The sequence below is a fragment of the Schistocerca gregaria genome, chromosome 11 (assembly GCF_023897955.1).
Source record: "Schistocerca gregaria isolate iqSchGreg1 chromosome 11, iqSchGreg1.2, whole genome shotgun sequence".
Classification (NCBI taxonomy): Eukaryota; Metazoa; Arthropoda; class Insecta; order Orthoptera; family Acrididae; genus Schistocerca; species Schistocerca gregaria.
In genome coordinates, this window is record NC_064930.1 from 22,734,082 (window position 1) to 22,747,493 (window position 13,412).

The following is a 13,412-nucleotide window of genomic DNA, read 5'->3' on the forward strand; positions in this document are numbered from 1 at the left end:
ATCTGCTCTCTCATCTGCATTTAACAGTGGAATTCCCGTTGCACTCTTAATGTTACCACCGTTGCTTTTAATGTCACCAAAGGTTGTTTTGACTTTCCTGTATGCTGAGTCTGTCCTTCCGACAATCATATCTTTTTCGATGCTTCACATTTTCCCTGCAGCCATTTCGTCTTAGCTTCCCTGCACTTCCTATTTATTTCATTCCTCAGCGACTTGTATTTCTGTATTCCTGATTTTCCCGGAACATGTTTGTACTTCCTCCTTTCATCAATCAACTGAAGTATTTCTTTTGTTACCCATGGTTTCTTCATAGCTACCTTCTTTGTACCTATGTTTTCCTTCCCAACATCTGTGATGGCCTTTTTTCGAGATGTCCATTCCTCTTCAACTGTGTTGCCTACTGCGCTATTCCTTATTTCTGTATCTGTAGCGTTAGAGAACTTCAAACGTATCTCTTCATTCCTTAGAACTTCCGTATCACACTTCTTAGCGTATTCATTCTTCCTGACTAATGTCTTGAACTTCAGCCTACTCTTCATCACTACTATATTGTGATCTGACTCTATATCTGCTCCTGGGTACGCCTTACAATCCAGTATCTTATTTCGGAATCTTTGTCTGACCATGATGTAATCTAATTGAAATCTTCCCGTATCTCCCGGCCTTTTCCAAGTATACCTCCTCCTCTTGTGATTCTTGAACAGGGTATTCGCTATTACTAGCTGAAACTTGTTGTTGTTGTCTTCAGTCCTGAGACTGGTTTGATGCAGCTCTCCATGCTACTCTATCCTGTGCAAGCTGCTTCATCTCCCAGTACCTACTGCAACCTACATCCTTCTGAATCTGCTTAGTGTACTCATCTCTCGGTCTCCCTCTACGATTTTTACCCTCCACGCTTCCCTCCAATGCTAAATTTGTGATCCCTTGATGCCTCAAAACATGTCCTACCAACCGATCCCTTCTTCTAATCAAGTTGTGCCACAAACTTCTCTTCTCCCCAATCCTATTCAATACCTCCTCATTAGTTACGTGATCTATCCACCTTATCTTCAGTATTCTTCTGTAGCACCACATTTCGAAAGCTTCTATTCTCTTCTTGTCTAAACTAGTTATCGTCCAAGTTTCACTTCCATACATGGCTACACTCCAAACAAATACTTTCAAAAACAACTTCCTGATACATAAATCTATATTCGATGTTAACAAATTTCTCTTCTTCAGAAACGCTTTCCTTGCCATTGCCAGTCTACATTTTATATCCTCTCTACTTCGACCATCATCAGTTATTTTAATTCCTAAATAGCAAAACTCCTTTACTACTTTAAGTGTCTCATTTCCTAATCTAATTCCCTCAGCATCTCCCGATTTAATTTGACTACATTCCATTATCCTCGTTTTGCTTTTGTTGATGTTCATCTTATATCCGCCCTTCAAGACATTATCCATTCTGTTCAACTGCCCTTCCAAGTCCTCTGCTGTCTTTGACAGAATTACAATGCCATCAGCGAACCTCAAAGTTTTTATTTCTTCTCCATGGATTGTAATACCTACTCCGAATTTTTCTTTTGTTTCCTTTACTGCTTGCTCAATATACAGATTATCTTCTAAGATAAGTCGTAAGGTCAGTATTGCCTCACGTGTTCCAACATTTCGACGGAATCCAAACTGATCCTCCCCGAGGTCTGCATCTACCAGTTTTTCCATTCGTCTGTAAAGAATTCGCGTTAGTATTTTGCAGCCGTGGCTTATTAAACTGATAGTTCGGTAATTTTCACATCTGTCAGCACCTGCTTTCTTTGGGATTGGAATTATTATATTCTTCTTGAAGTCTGAGGGTATTTCGCCTGTCTCATACATCTTGCTCACCAGCTGGTAGAGTTTTCTCAGGACTGGTTGTCCCAAGGCCGTCAGTAGTTCTAATGGAATGTTGTCTACTCCGGGGGCCTTGTTTCGACTCAGGTCTTTCAGTGCTCTGTCAAACTCTTTACGCAGTATCGTATCTCCCATTTCGTCTTCATCTACATCCTCTTCCATTTCCATAATATTGTCCTCAAGTACATTGCCCTTGTATAAACCTTCTATATACTCCTTCCACCTTTCTGCCTTCCCTTCTTTGCTTAGAACTGGGCTGCCATCTGAGCTCTTGATATTCATACACTTGTTTCTCTTCTCTCCAAAGGTCTCTTTAATTTTCCTGTAGGCAGTATCTATCTTACCCCTAGTGAGATAAGCTTCTACATCCTTACATTTGTCCTCTAGCCATCCCTGTTTAGCCATTTTGCACTTCCTGTCGATCTCATTTTTGAGACGTTTGTATTCCTTTTTGCCTGCTTCATTTACTGCATTTTTATATTTTCTCCTTTCATCAATTAAATTCAATATTTCTTCTGTTACCCAAGGATTTCTAGCAGCCCTCGTCTTTGTACCTACTTTATCCTCTGCTGCCTTCACTACTACATCCCTCAGAGCTACCCATTCTTCTTCTACTGTATTTCTTTCCCTTATTCCTGTCAATTGTTCCCTTATGCTCTCCCTGAAACTCTGTACAACCTCTGGTTCTTTCAGTTTATCCAGGTCCCATCTCCTTAATTTCCCACATTTTTGCAGTTTCTTCAGTTTTAATCTACAGGTCATAACCAATAGATTGTGGTCAGAGTCCACATCTGCCCCTGGAAATGTCTTACAACTTAAAACCTGGTTCCTAAATCTCTGTCTTACCATTATATAATCTATCTGATACCTTTTAGTATCTCCAGGGTTCTTCCACGTATACAACCTTCTTTCATGATTCTTAAACCAAGTGTTAGCTATGATTAAGTTGTGCTCTGTGCAAAATTCTACTAGGCGGCTTCCTCTTTCATTTCTTAGCCCCAATCCATATTCACCTACTATGTTTCCTTCTCTTCCTTTTCCTACACTCGAACTCCAGTCACCCATTACTATTAAATTTTCGTCTCCCTTCACTATCTGAATAATTTCTTTTATTTCATCGTACATTTCTTCAATTTCTTCATCATCTGCAGAGCTAGTTGGCATATAAACTTGTACTACTGTAGTAGGTGTGGGCTTCGTATCTATCTTGGCCACAATAATGCGTTCACTATGCTGTTTGTAGTAGCTTACCCGCATTCCTATTTTCCTATTCATGATTAAACCTACTCCTGCATTACCCCTATTTGATTTTGTGTTTATAACCCTGTAGTCACCTGACCAGAAGTCTTGTTCCTCCTGCCACCGAACTTCCCTAATTCCCACTATATCTAACTTTAACCTATCCATTTCCCTTTTTAAATTTTCTAACCTACCTGCCCGATTAAGGGATCTGACATTCCACGCTCCGATCCGTAGAACGCCAGTTTTCTTTCTCCTGATAACGACATCCTCCTGAGTAGTGCCCGCCCGGAGATCCGAATGGGGGACTATTTTACCTCCGGAATATTTTACCCAAGAGGATGCCATCATCATTTAATCATACAGTAAAGCTGCATGTCCTCGGGAAAAATTACGGCTGTAGTTTCCCCTTGCTTTCAGCCGTTCGCAGTACCAGCACAGCAAGGCCGTTTTGGTTAATGTTGCAAGGCCAGATCAGTCAATCATCCAGACTGTTGCCCCTGCAACTACTGAAAAGGCTGCTGCCCCTCTTCAGGAACCACACGTTTGTCTGGCCTCTCAACAGATACCCCTCCGTTGTGGTTGCACCTACGGTACGGCCATCTGTATCGCTGAGGCACGCAAGCCTCCCCACCAACGGCAAGGTCCATGGTTCATGGGGGGGGGGGGGGGGGGGGGGTGAAACTTGTTACAGAACTTGATTAGTCTTTCTCCTCTTTCATTCCTTGTCCCAAGCCCAAATTCTCCTGTAACCTTTTCTTCTACGCCTTCCCCTACAACTGCATTCCAGTCGCCCATGACTATTAGATTTTCGTCCCCCTTTACATACTGCATTACCCTTTCAATATCCTCATACACTTTCTGTATCTGTTTATCTTCAGCTTGCGATGTCGGCATGTATACCTGAACTATCGTTGTCGGTGTTGGTCTGCTGTCGAATCTGATTAGAACAACCCGGTCACTGAACTGTTCACAGTGAAACACCCTCTGCCCTACATTCCTATTCATAACGAATCCTACGCCTGTTATACCATTTTCTGCTGCTGTTGATATTACCCGATACTCATCTGACCAGAAATCCTTGTCTTCCTTCCACTTCACTTCACTGACCCCTACTATGTCTAGATTGAGCCTTTGCATTTCCCTTTTCAGATTTTCTAGTTTCCCTACCACGTTCAAGCTTCTGACATTCCACGTCCCGACTCGTAGAACGTTACCCTTTCGTTGATTATTCAATCTTTTTCTCATGGTAACCTCCCCCTGGGCAGTCCCCTCCCGGAGATCCGAATGGCGGACTATTCCGGAATCTTTTGCCAATGGAGAGATCATCATGACACTTCTTCAACTACAGGCCACATGTCCTGTGGATACACGTTACGTGACTTTAATGCAGTGGTTTCCATTGCGTTCTGCATCCTCATGTCGTTGATCATTGCTGATTCTTCCGCTTTAAGGGCAGTTTCCCACCCCTAGGACAAGAGAGTGCCCTGAACCTCTATCCGCTCCTCCGCCCTCTTTGACAATGCTGCTGGCAGAATGAGGCTGACTTCTTATGCCGGAAGTCTTCGGCCGCCAATGCTGATTATTTATCAAAAATTAAGCAGTGTCGGGGGGGGGGGGGATCGAACCCGGGACCGAAGACTTTTTGATTATGAATCAAAGACGCTACCCCTAGACAACAGGTACTGCCCTACTGTAAAGGTCCTAGTGGATGACGTCCAGAGTTCCGTGAGGCTTTTTGCGGGCGATGTTGTTCTAATAAAGAAACTGTGATGCTAGAAAATTGTAGCAAAGCGGGAACTGACCCTCATCATAACGTACTGAGGCACTGAGGCAATCCGACTGATACGTTTCACGCTTTCAATCGTCCATACAGGTAAGGTACAGGAATCCGAGTGTAGAAAGCCACCAGTCGGACACATCAAACAACATTCAACAGTTTTATTTACTGACAACAGTTCCACATACAATACATGTCTGTACTTTGAGCACACAAATAAACAATGTCAAATGATATTTTGTTCTTGTTATGGCCTTCAGTTGAAAGACCGGTTCGATGCAGCTCTCCATGCTACTCTATCCTCTTCGTCTCCGAATAACTACTGCGCCCTCCACCCTACATCCCTTGGTCTCCCTCTACGATTTTTACCCTCTCACTTCCATCCAGTGCTAAACTGCTGTTCCCTCGATATCTCAGAATGTGTCCTACCAACCGATCCCTTCTTTTCGTCAAGTTGTGCCACAAACATCTTGTGTCCCCAGTTCTGTTCAGTACCTCCTGATTAATTACGTGATCGACCTATCTAATTTTCAGCACTCTTCTGTAGCACGTCGTTTCGATAGCTTCCATTCTCTTTTTCTCTTAACTGTTTGTCGTCCGTGTTTGACTCCCATACATGACTACACTCCACGCAAATACATTCCGAAAACACTTCCAAACATTTAAATCTATATCCGATGTTAATAAATTTCTCTTCTTCAAAAATGCTTTTCTAGCCATTGCCAGTCTACGTTTTATATCCTCTCTACTTAGGGCAGCATCAGTTAATTTGTTGCCCAAATAGCAAAACTCGTCCACTACTTTAAGTGTCTAATTTCCTAATCTAATTCCCCCAGCATCACGTGATTTAATTCGGCTACATTCCATTATCCGTGTTTTGCTTTCGATTATGTTCATCTTATATCCTCGTTTCAAGCCAATTTCCATTCCGTTTAACTACTCCTCCAAGTCCTTTGCTGTCTCTGACAGAATTATAATGTCATAATGTAAACCTCAATTTTTTATTTCTTTTCCATGAATTTTAATTCCTACTCCAAATTTCTTTCCTTTCCTTTCTGGCTTCTTCAATGTACACGTTCAATAACGTAGGGGACAGCCTACAAACCTGTCTCTCTTCCTTCTCAACCACTGCTTCGCTTTCATACCCCTCGACTCTCATAACTGCCGTCTGGTATTTGTACAAATTGTAAACGGCCTCTCACTCCCTATATTTTACCCCTGCTGAATCAGAATCATAAAAGAAGCTTGTATACATGGAAGAAGCCTGGAGATACTGGAAGGTGTCAGATAGATTATATAATGCTAAGAGAGAGATTTAGGAACCAGCTTTTAAATTCTAACACATTTCCAGGGGCAGTTGTGGACTCTGGCCACAATCTATTGGTTATGAACTGTAGATTAAAACTGAAGAAACTGCAAAAAGATGGGAATTTAAGGAGATGGGACCTGGATAAACTGAAAGAACCAGAGGTTGTACAGAGTTTCAGGGAGAGCATAAGGGAACAATTGACAGGAATGGGGGAAAGAAATACAGTAGAAGAAGAATGGATAGCTTTGAGGGATGAATTAGTGAAGGCAGCAGAGGATCAAGTAGGTAAAAAGACGAGAGATAGTAGAAATGCTTGGGTAACAGAAAAAAATATTGAATTTAATTGATGAAATAAAATATAAAAATGCAGTAAACGAAACAGGCAAAAAGTAATACAAACGACTCAAAAATGAGATCGAGAGGAAGTGCAAAATGGCTAAGCAGGGTTAGTTAAAGGAGAAATGTAAAGATGTAGAAGCATGTATAACTAGGGGTAAGACAGATACGGTCTACAGGAAAATTAAAGAGACCTTTGGCGAAGAAAGAACCACTTCCATGAATATCAAGAGCTCAGATGGAAACCCAGTTCTAAGCAAAGAAGGGAAAGCAGAAAGGTGGAAGGAGTATATAGAGGGTCTATACGAGGGTGATGTTTTTGTCGACAATATTATGGAAATGGAAGAGGAGGTAGAAGAAGATGAAATGGGAGATACGATACTGAGTGAAGAGTTTGACAGAGCACTGAAAGACCTGAGTCGAAACAAGGCCCTGGGAGTAGACAACATTTCATTAGAACTACTAATGGCCTTGGGAGAGCCAGTCCTGACAAAACTCTACCATCTGGCAAGCAACATGTATGACACAGGCGAAATACCCTCAGACTTCAAGAAAAAAATAATAATTCCAATCCCAAAGGAAGCAGGTATTGACAGATGTGAAAAATACCGAATTATCAATTTAATACGTCATGGCTGCAAAATACTAACACAAATTCTTTACAGACAAATGGTAAAACTAGTAGAAGCCGACCTCGGGGAAGATCAGTTTGGATTCCGTAGAAATGTTGGAACACGTGAGGCAATACTGACCCTACGACTTACCTTAGAGAATAGATTAAGGAAAGGCAAGCCTACGTTTCTAACTTTTGTAGACTTAGAGAAAGCTTTTTACAATGTTCATTTGAATACTCTTGCTCCCTTTATTTTACCCCTACCACTTTCAGAATTTAAATGAAAGGCTATTCACAATTTACACAGAAACCAGATGGCAGTTATAAGAATCGAGGGACATGAAAGAGAAGCAGTGGTTAGGAAGGGAGTGAGACAGGATTGTAGCGTATCCCGAATGTTATTCAATCTGTATATTGAGCAAGCACTAAAGGAAACAAAAGAAAAATTCGGAGCAGGAATTAAAATCCAATGAGAAGAAATAAAAACTTTGAGGTTCGCCGATGACATTGTAATTCTGTCAGAGACAGCAAAGACCTGTAAGAGCTGCTGAACAGAATGGACAGTGTCTCGAAAGAAGGATATAAGAACATCAACAAAAGTAAAACGAGGATATGGAATGTAGTCGAATTAAATCGGATGGTGCTGCGGGAATTAGATTGGGAAATGAGACGCTTAAAGTAGTAAATGAGTTTTGCTATATGGGGAGCAAAATAACTCATAATGGTCAAAATAGAGAGGATATAAAATGTAGACTGGCAATGGCAAGAAAAGCTTTTCTGAAGAAGAGAAATTTGTTAACATCGAGTATAGATTTAAGTGTCAGGAAGTCGTTTCTGAAAGTATTTGTATGGAGTGTAGCCATGCATGGAAGTGAAACGTGGACGATAAATAGTTTAGACAAGAAGATAATAGAAGCTTTAGAAATGTAGTGCTACAGAAGAATGCTGAAGATTAGATGGGTAGATCACGTAACTAATGAGGCGGTATAGAATAGAACTTGGGAAAAGAGAAATTTGTGGCGCAACTTGACTAGATGAAGGGATCATTTGGTAGGACAATTCTGAGGCATCAAGGGGTCACCAATTTAGTATTGGAGGGCAGCGTGGAGGTTAAAAATCGTAGAGGGAGACCAAGAGATGAATACACTACGCAGATTCAGAGGGATGTAGGTTGCAGTAGGTACTGGGAGATGAAGAAGTTTGCACAGGATAGAGTAGCATGGAGAGCTCCATCAAACCAGTCTCAGGACTGAAGACCACAACAACAACAACTACTTCAGAATTTCAATGAGAGTATTCTAGTCAACATTGCTCAAATGCTACAAACGTAGGTTTGCCTTTTCTTAACGTACTTTGTAAGATAAGTCGTAGGGTCAGTATTGCCACACGTGTTCTTACGTTTCTTTGGAATTTGAACTGATCATCCTCTTTCGCCTGCTTCATTTGCTGCATTTTTATATTTTCTTCTTTCATCATTTAATTTCAATATCTATTTTACTCTCCGAGAATTTCTACTAGGCCTTGTTTTTTTTTAAATACCTATTTGATCTTCACTATTTCATCTCTCAAAGCTACCTATTCTTCTTCTACTGTATTCCTTTACCCTGTTCTAGTCAAATGTTGGCCGATGTTCCCCGAGAAACTCTCAGCAACCTCTGGTTCTTTCAGTTTATACAGGTCCCATCTCCTAAATTTCCTACCGCTTTCCAATTTCTTTGGTTATAATTTACAGTTAAAAACCAATAAATTGTGACCCGAGGCCTTATCTGCCCCTCCATATGTCTTAGAATTTAAAATATGGTTCCTAAATCTCTGATTTACCATTATATAATCAGTCTGAAACCTTTTGGTGTCTCCAGATCTATTCCGCATATACATAATCTTTTATGATTGTTAAACCTATTGTTTGGTATGATTAAATTATGCTCTGTGAAAAATTCTACAAAATGGCTTCCCCAGTCCCTATTCACCTACTATTTTTACTTCTCTTCCTTTTCCTACTATCGAATTCCAGTCCCCCCACGATTATTAAATTTTCGTCTCTGTTAACTATCTGCATAACTTTCATCATACATTTATTGAGTCTCTTCATGATTTGCAGAGCTAGTTGGCATATAAATTTGTGCTACTGCGCTGAGTGTGGGCTTCGTGTCTATCTTGGCTACAATAATACATCCACCACACTGTTGGCGGTAGCTTACGTGCACCCCTATTCTAATTTCCATTATTACTGCTAGCCCTGCGTCAGCCCTATTTGATTCTGTATTTAGAAACCTGTATTCACCTGACCAGAAGTTCTGTTCCTCCCGCCATCGAACTTCACTAATTACCACTATACCTAACTTATACCGACCCATTTCCCTTTTTAAAATTGCTAACCTACCTACCCGATTAAGGAACCTAGCATTCCACGTTCCGATCTGTAAAACGCCAGTTCTGTTTCTCTTGATGACAACATCCTCCTGAGTAGCACCCTCTTGGAGGTCTGAATGGGCGAGTATTTCACCTCCGGAATATTTTACCAAAGAGGACGCCATCATCATCAAGCCGTACTGTAGAGCTGCATGACCTCAAGAAAAGTGACAGCTGTAGTTTCCTCTTGCTTTCAGCTGTTCACAGTACGAGTACAGCAAGGCCAGATCAGTCAATCATCCAGTCTGCTGCCCCTGCAACTACTGAAAAGGCTGCTGCCCCTCTTCAGGAACCACCCGTTTGTCTGGCCTCTCAACAGATACCCCTCTACTGTGGTTGCACCTACGGTACGGCCATCTGTATCGCTGCGGCACGCAAGCCTCCCCACCGGTGGCAAGGTGCATGGTTCATGGGGGGAGGGGCTGATATTTTATAATTGAAATATTCAAGATAGAAAGGCCGACGGCCTTTAAAATTTTACCACCAACAAAATCCCAGCTATAAAGGCACATTTTAAACAACGACTGATATCTTTTACACGTTCAGGGGTTAAGAAAAGAGGATTTTGAGCAGCAACGAAAGGCTCTTAAAACCTCATTTACCCAAAAGAGAAGGGAAAACTAGTTGCTTAAGCAACTTTAGCATGGCTGGTGGCCACAAATGGTTACAGGGAAAGATAGTTCGTTTAATTAACGAATTTGTATTAGGCAAAAGACCCACGAAAATTGACTGGTAAGAAAAGTAATCATCACGTTTTACTGAATTACTTGACGTTAATTGAGCGAGGGTCGGTATGCCGCTTTATGCAATTTTCAAGAGAACACTGCACGTCCAATGGCGTATATAACTTTAATTAAACCCATCCACATTTTTCTGATCTCTACGACATCTGGCAATTTAAATACAACCACGCAATCAAAAAAAAAAAAAAAAAAAAAAAAAAAATCTGACAGCCTTCTATTACTGGGTCATCAGAGATGACCTCTACATAACAATTTCAGTTTAGAATAATTTCTTATACAAGCAAACTGTCAACAGGTGGCAAACAAAACTGTTTCTCGGCAAGTTGTGTACAGCTGCAGCGCCTGACGGTTGCGTCATATCCGGGAACCGCAGCGGGTGTAAAATCCACTGGTCCTCACAGGTCCCTTAGCAAACACAAATAACAGCTCAGAACTCTACAACGAATGTAACCACGATAAAAACATACGCCATGGCGTGGAAACACACTCATTCGTGTATCAAAAGGTGCAACCTTGTGACAATTTGCTGCACATGAACTTGCAAGTTGCTAACTTGTTAATAAACTCCACACAGCTGACTCTGGAATGGTAAATCCACTTTGGCTGCTCACACTAAAGCCCGAACGTGACAGGATGTATGCCTACAACTTTGTGTTGTCAGTACATATACTCTGAGGAGCCAACGAAAGTGGTACACCTGAGTAATATCGTGTGGGGCCCGCGCGAGCATGCAGAAGGATTCCACTAATGTGTAAAGTAGTGCTGGAGGGAACTGACACCATGAATTCTGCAGGGCTCTACATAAACCCGTAAGAGTAAGATGGGGTGGAGATCTCTGCTGAGTAGCACGTTTCATGGCATCCCAGGTATACTCAGTAATGTTAATGTCTGGTGAGTTTAGAGGCCAGCGGTAGTGTTTAAACGCGGAAGAATGTTTCTGGAGCCACTCTGTAGCAATTCTGGATGTGTGGGGTGTCGCACTGCCCTGCTGGAGTTGCCCAAGTCCGTTGGAATGCACAATGGACACGAATGGATGCAAGTGATCAGACAGGATGCTTATGTACGTGTCACCTGTCAGAGTCGTATCTAAATGTATCCGGGCTCCAATATTGCTCCAACTGGACATGGCCCACACCATTAGAGAGCCTCTGCCAACTTGAAGAGTCCCTCTCTGACATGCAGGGTCAATGGATTCATGAGGCTGTCTCCATACCTGTAAACATCCATCTGCTCCATACAATCTGAAACGAGACTCGACCGACCAGGTGATATGTTTTCAGCAATCAACAGTCTAATGTCAGTGTTGACGGGCCCAGACAAGGTGTAAAGCTTTGTGTCATGTTGCTGTCAGTGTACACGAGTGGACCTTTGGCTCTGAAAGCCCATGTCAATGGTGTTTCGTTGAATTGTTCACACACTGTGAAGCAAAGCAAGCGCTGTATCATGTATAAGATACAGAGGCGAGCGAGTGCACGGGACTTACCCTAGTTCACTGCTAGTAGCGTCACGTCATCGTAACGCGCCTGCATATAGTATTGCACCACATTTAACATAAAAGTAAAAATTAAGATTTGTGTGTAAAACTTTGTTAAAGTATAGTTCTATGTAATAATGTTTCAGGTAACAAATCTTAATGTTATAAAATTAGTAGTTTACGTAAAATTCACGTTTTAAAAGAAAAATAGGAGGCGCTAAATAATGACGCTAGGAAGCCAAAATTTGGTGAGAAGGTGCAGTAAGAAGTCATTAATGAGTGGTGCTGGTTTCCAAAACCATAAAACTAAAATTGACTCCAGAATCCGCGTTTTTCGGAAAAATCAGAGGCGCGAAATAATAGAGCTACAATATTGAAAATTGGTAGGATGCTTCAGTTCACCCTAATAATAATAATGGAAATACCACAATCAGTTACCTCTTCTAGTTTTTTAGTAATTTAGTAAAAACTACTTTTGTGAGTAAAATGTACATAAGCATTATAGATTAAGTACTTTAAATTTTAATGATAAAACAAATTCTTTAAGACCAATGATCAGATAGGACAATTAACAAAGCTACACCAAGTTTTAGTCTTGTAGCATAATTAACAGCTGATACAAGTCTTGATAAAGCTATAGTTCAGAGGTAACAATCTACCGTTAGTTCCATTGTAAAAATTCTAGAGAGTAAAGTTTTAATTTTAGCGGGCTGAGGTTTTCTACGTGCTTCTGTACTGCTCAGATGTATGTATACAAAAATTGAGAAGTTTGTAAAGCTATTATTAAATGTGATATTTAAGATTATGTGCCTGAGATAGCGATCATTTGGAGGCTGCAGGCATCTGCATAGGAACGGAAAGAACAGATGCTCTCTTGGCGGTACGCGCCGGAGCTATATAAAAAGAGCGGCAGAGGCAGTAGGAAGCTCACTCCGCATTAGACCAACGCCTAGTCCACGCGAGCTTAACGTCCGATCGCGCCTCGCCTCGGGTGACGTCATAGCGGGCTGTGACATGCGCGTACTTAGCAATGTAAACGGACATTGAAAATCGCGAGGACTGTACACCGTCCTGGATCGTTTAGACTTCGGTAACAAACTGTTATTGTGCCGTCCGTGTGAAGTATAATTCCGCGTGGCAAGTGGTGACTAACTCCACTTTTAAGGCGAGCATTAATCTTTTTTTTTTAACATTATTGCGAACTATTAATAGAGCACCGTTAGTTAGAGTAATGAACTATTCGGGAGGAACTTGCTGTAGAAGTCGCCTCTGAACTATTAAACGATTGGCTGAATTAACAATATTTAATGTCTTTAGCATTTTCAGAAGTTTCGAGTAATTTGTGTGAGCCTTTAAGATAATAAAATCTTGTTTGGAACTTTAAATTTTATTGAAGCAGCCCTAATCCCGTGAAGAACTATGGATATTTTTCGTTTAGCTGGGCTGTACAGGAATGTGGCCGTGCAGACTGGGAACTAAGGTCAGTAAGTTTCCCTTCGCTTTCTGACTGGCCACCAAATTAGTTGCCAGGCTCGCGTGATTTAAGGTGGCAATGTTCAACTTTCATTCAACATTAAACAACGACTTCTTCGCCGTCCCACATATGTTGCATCGGCAATAGTCTGTTACGTGAA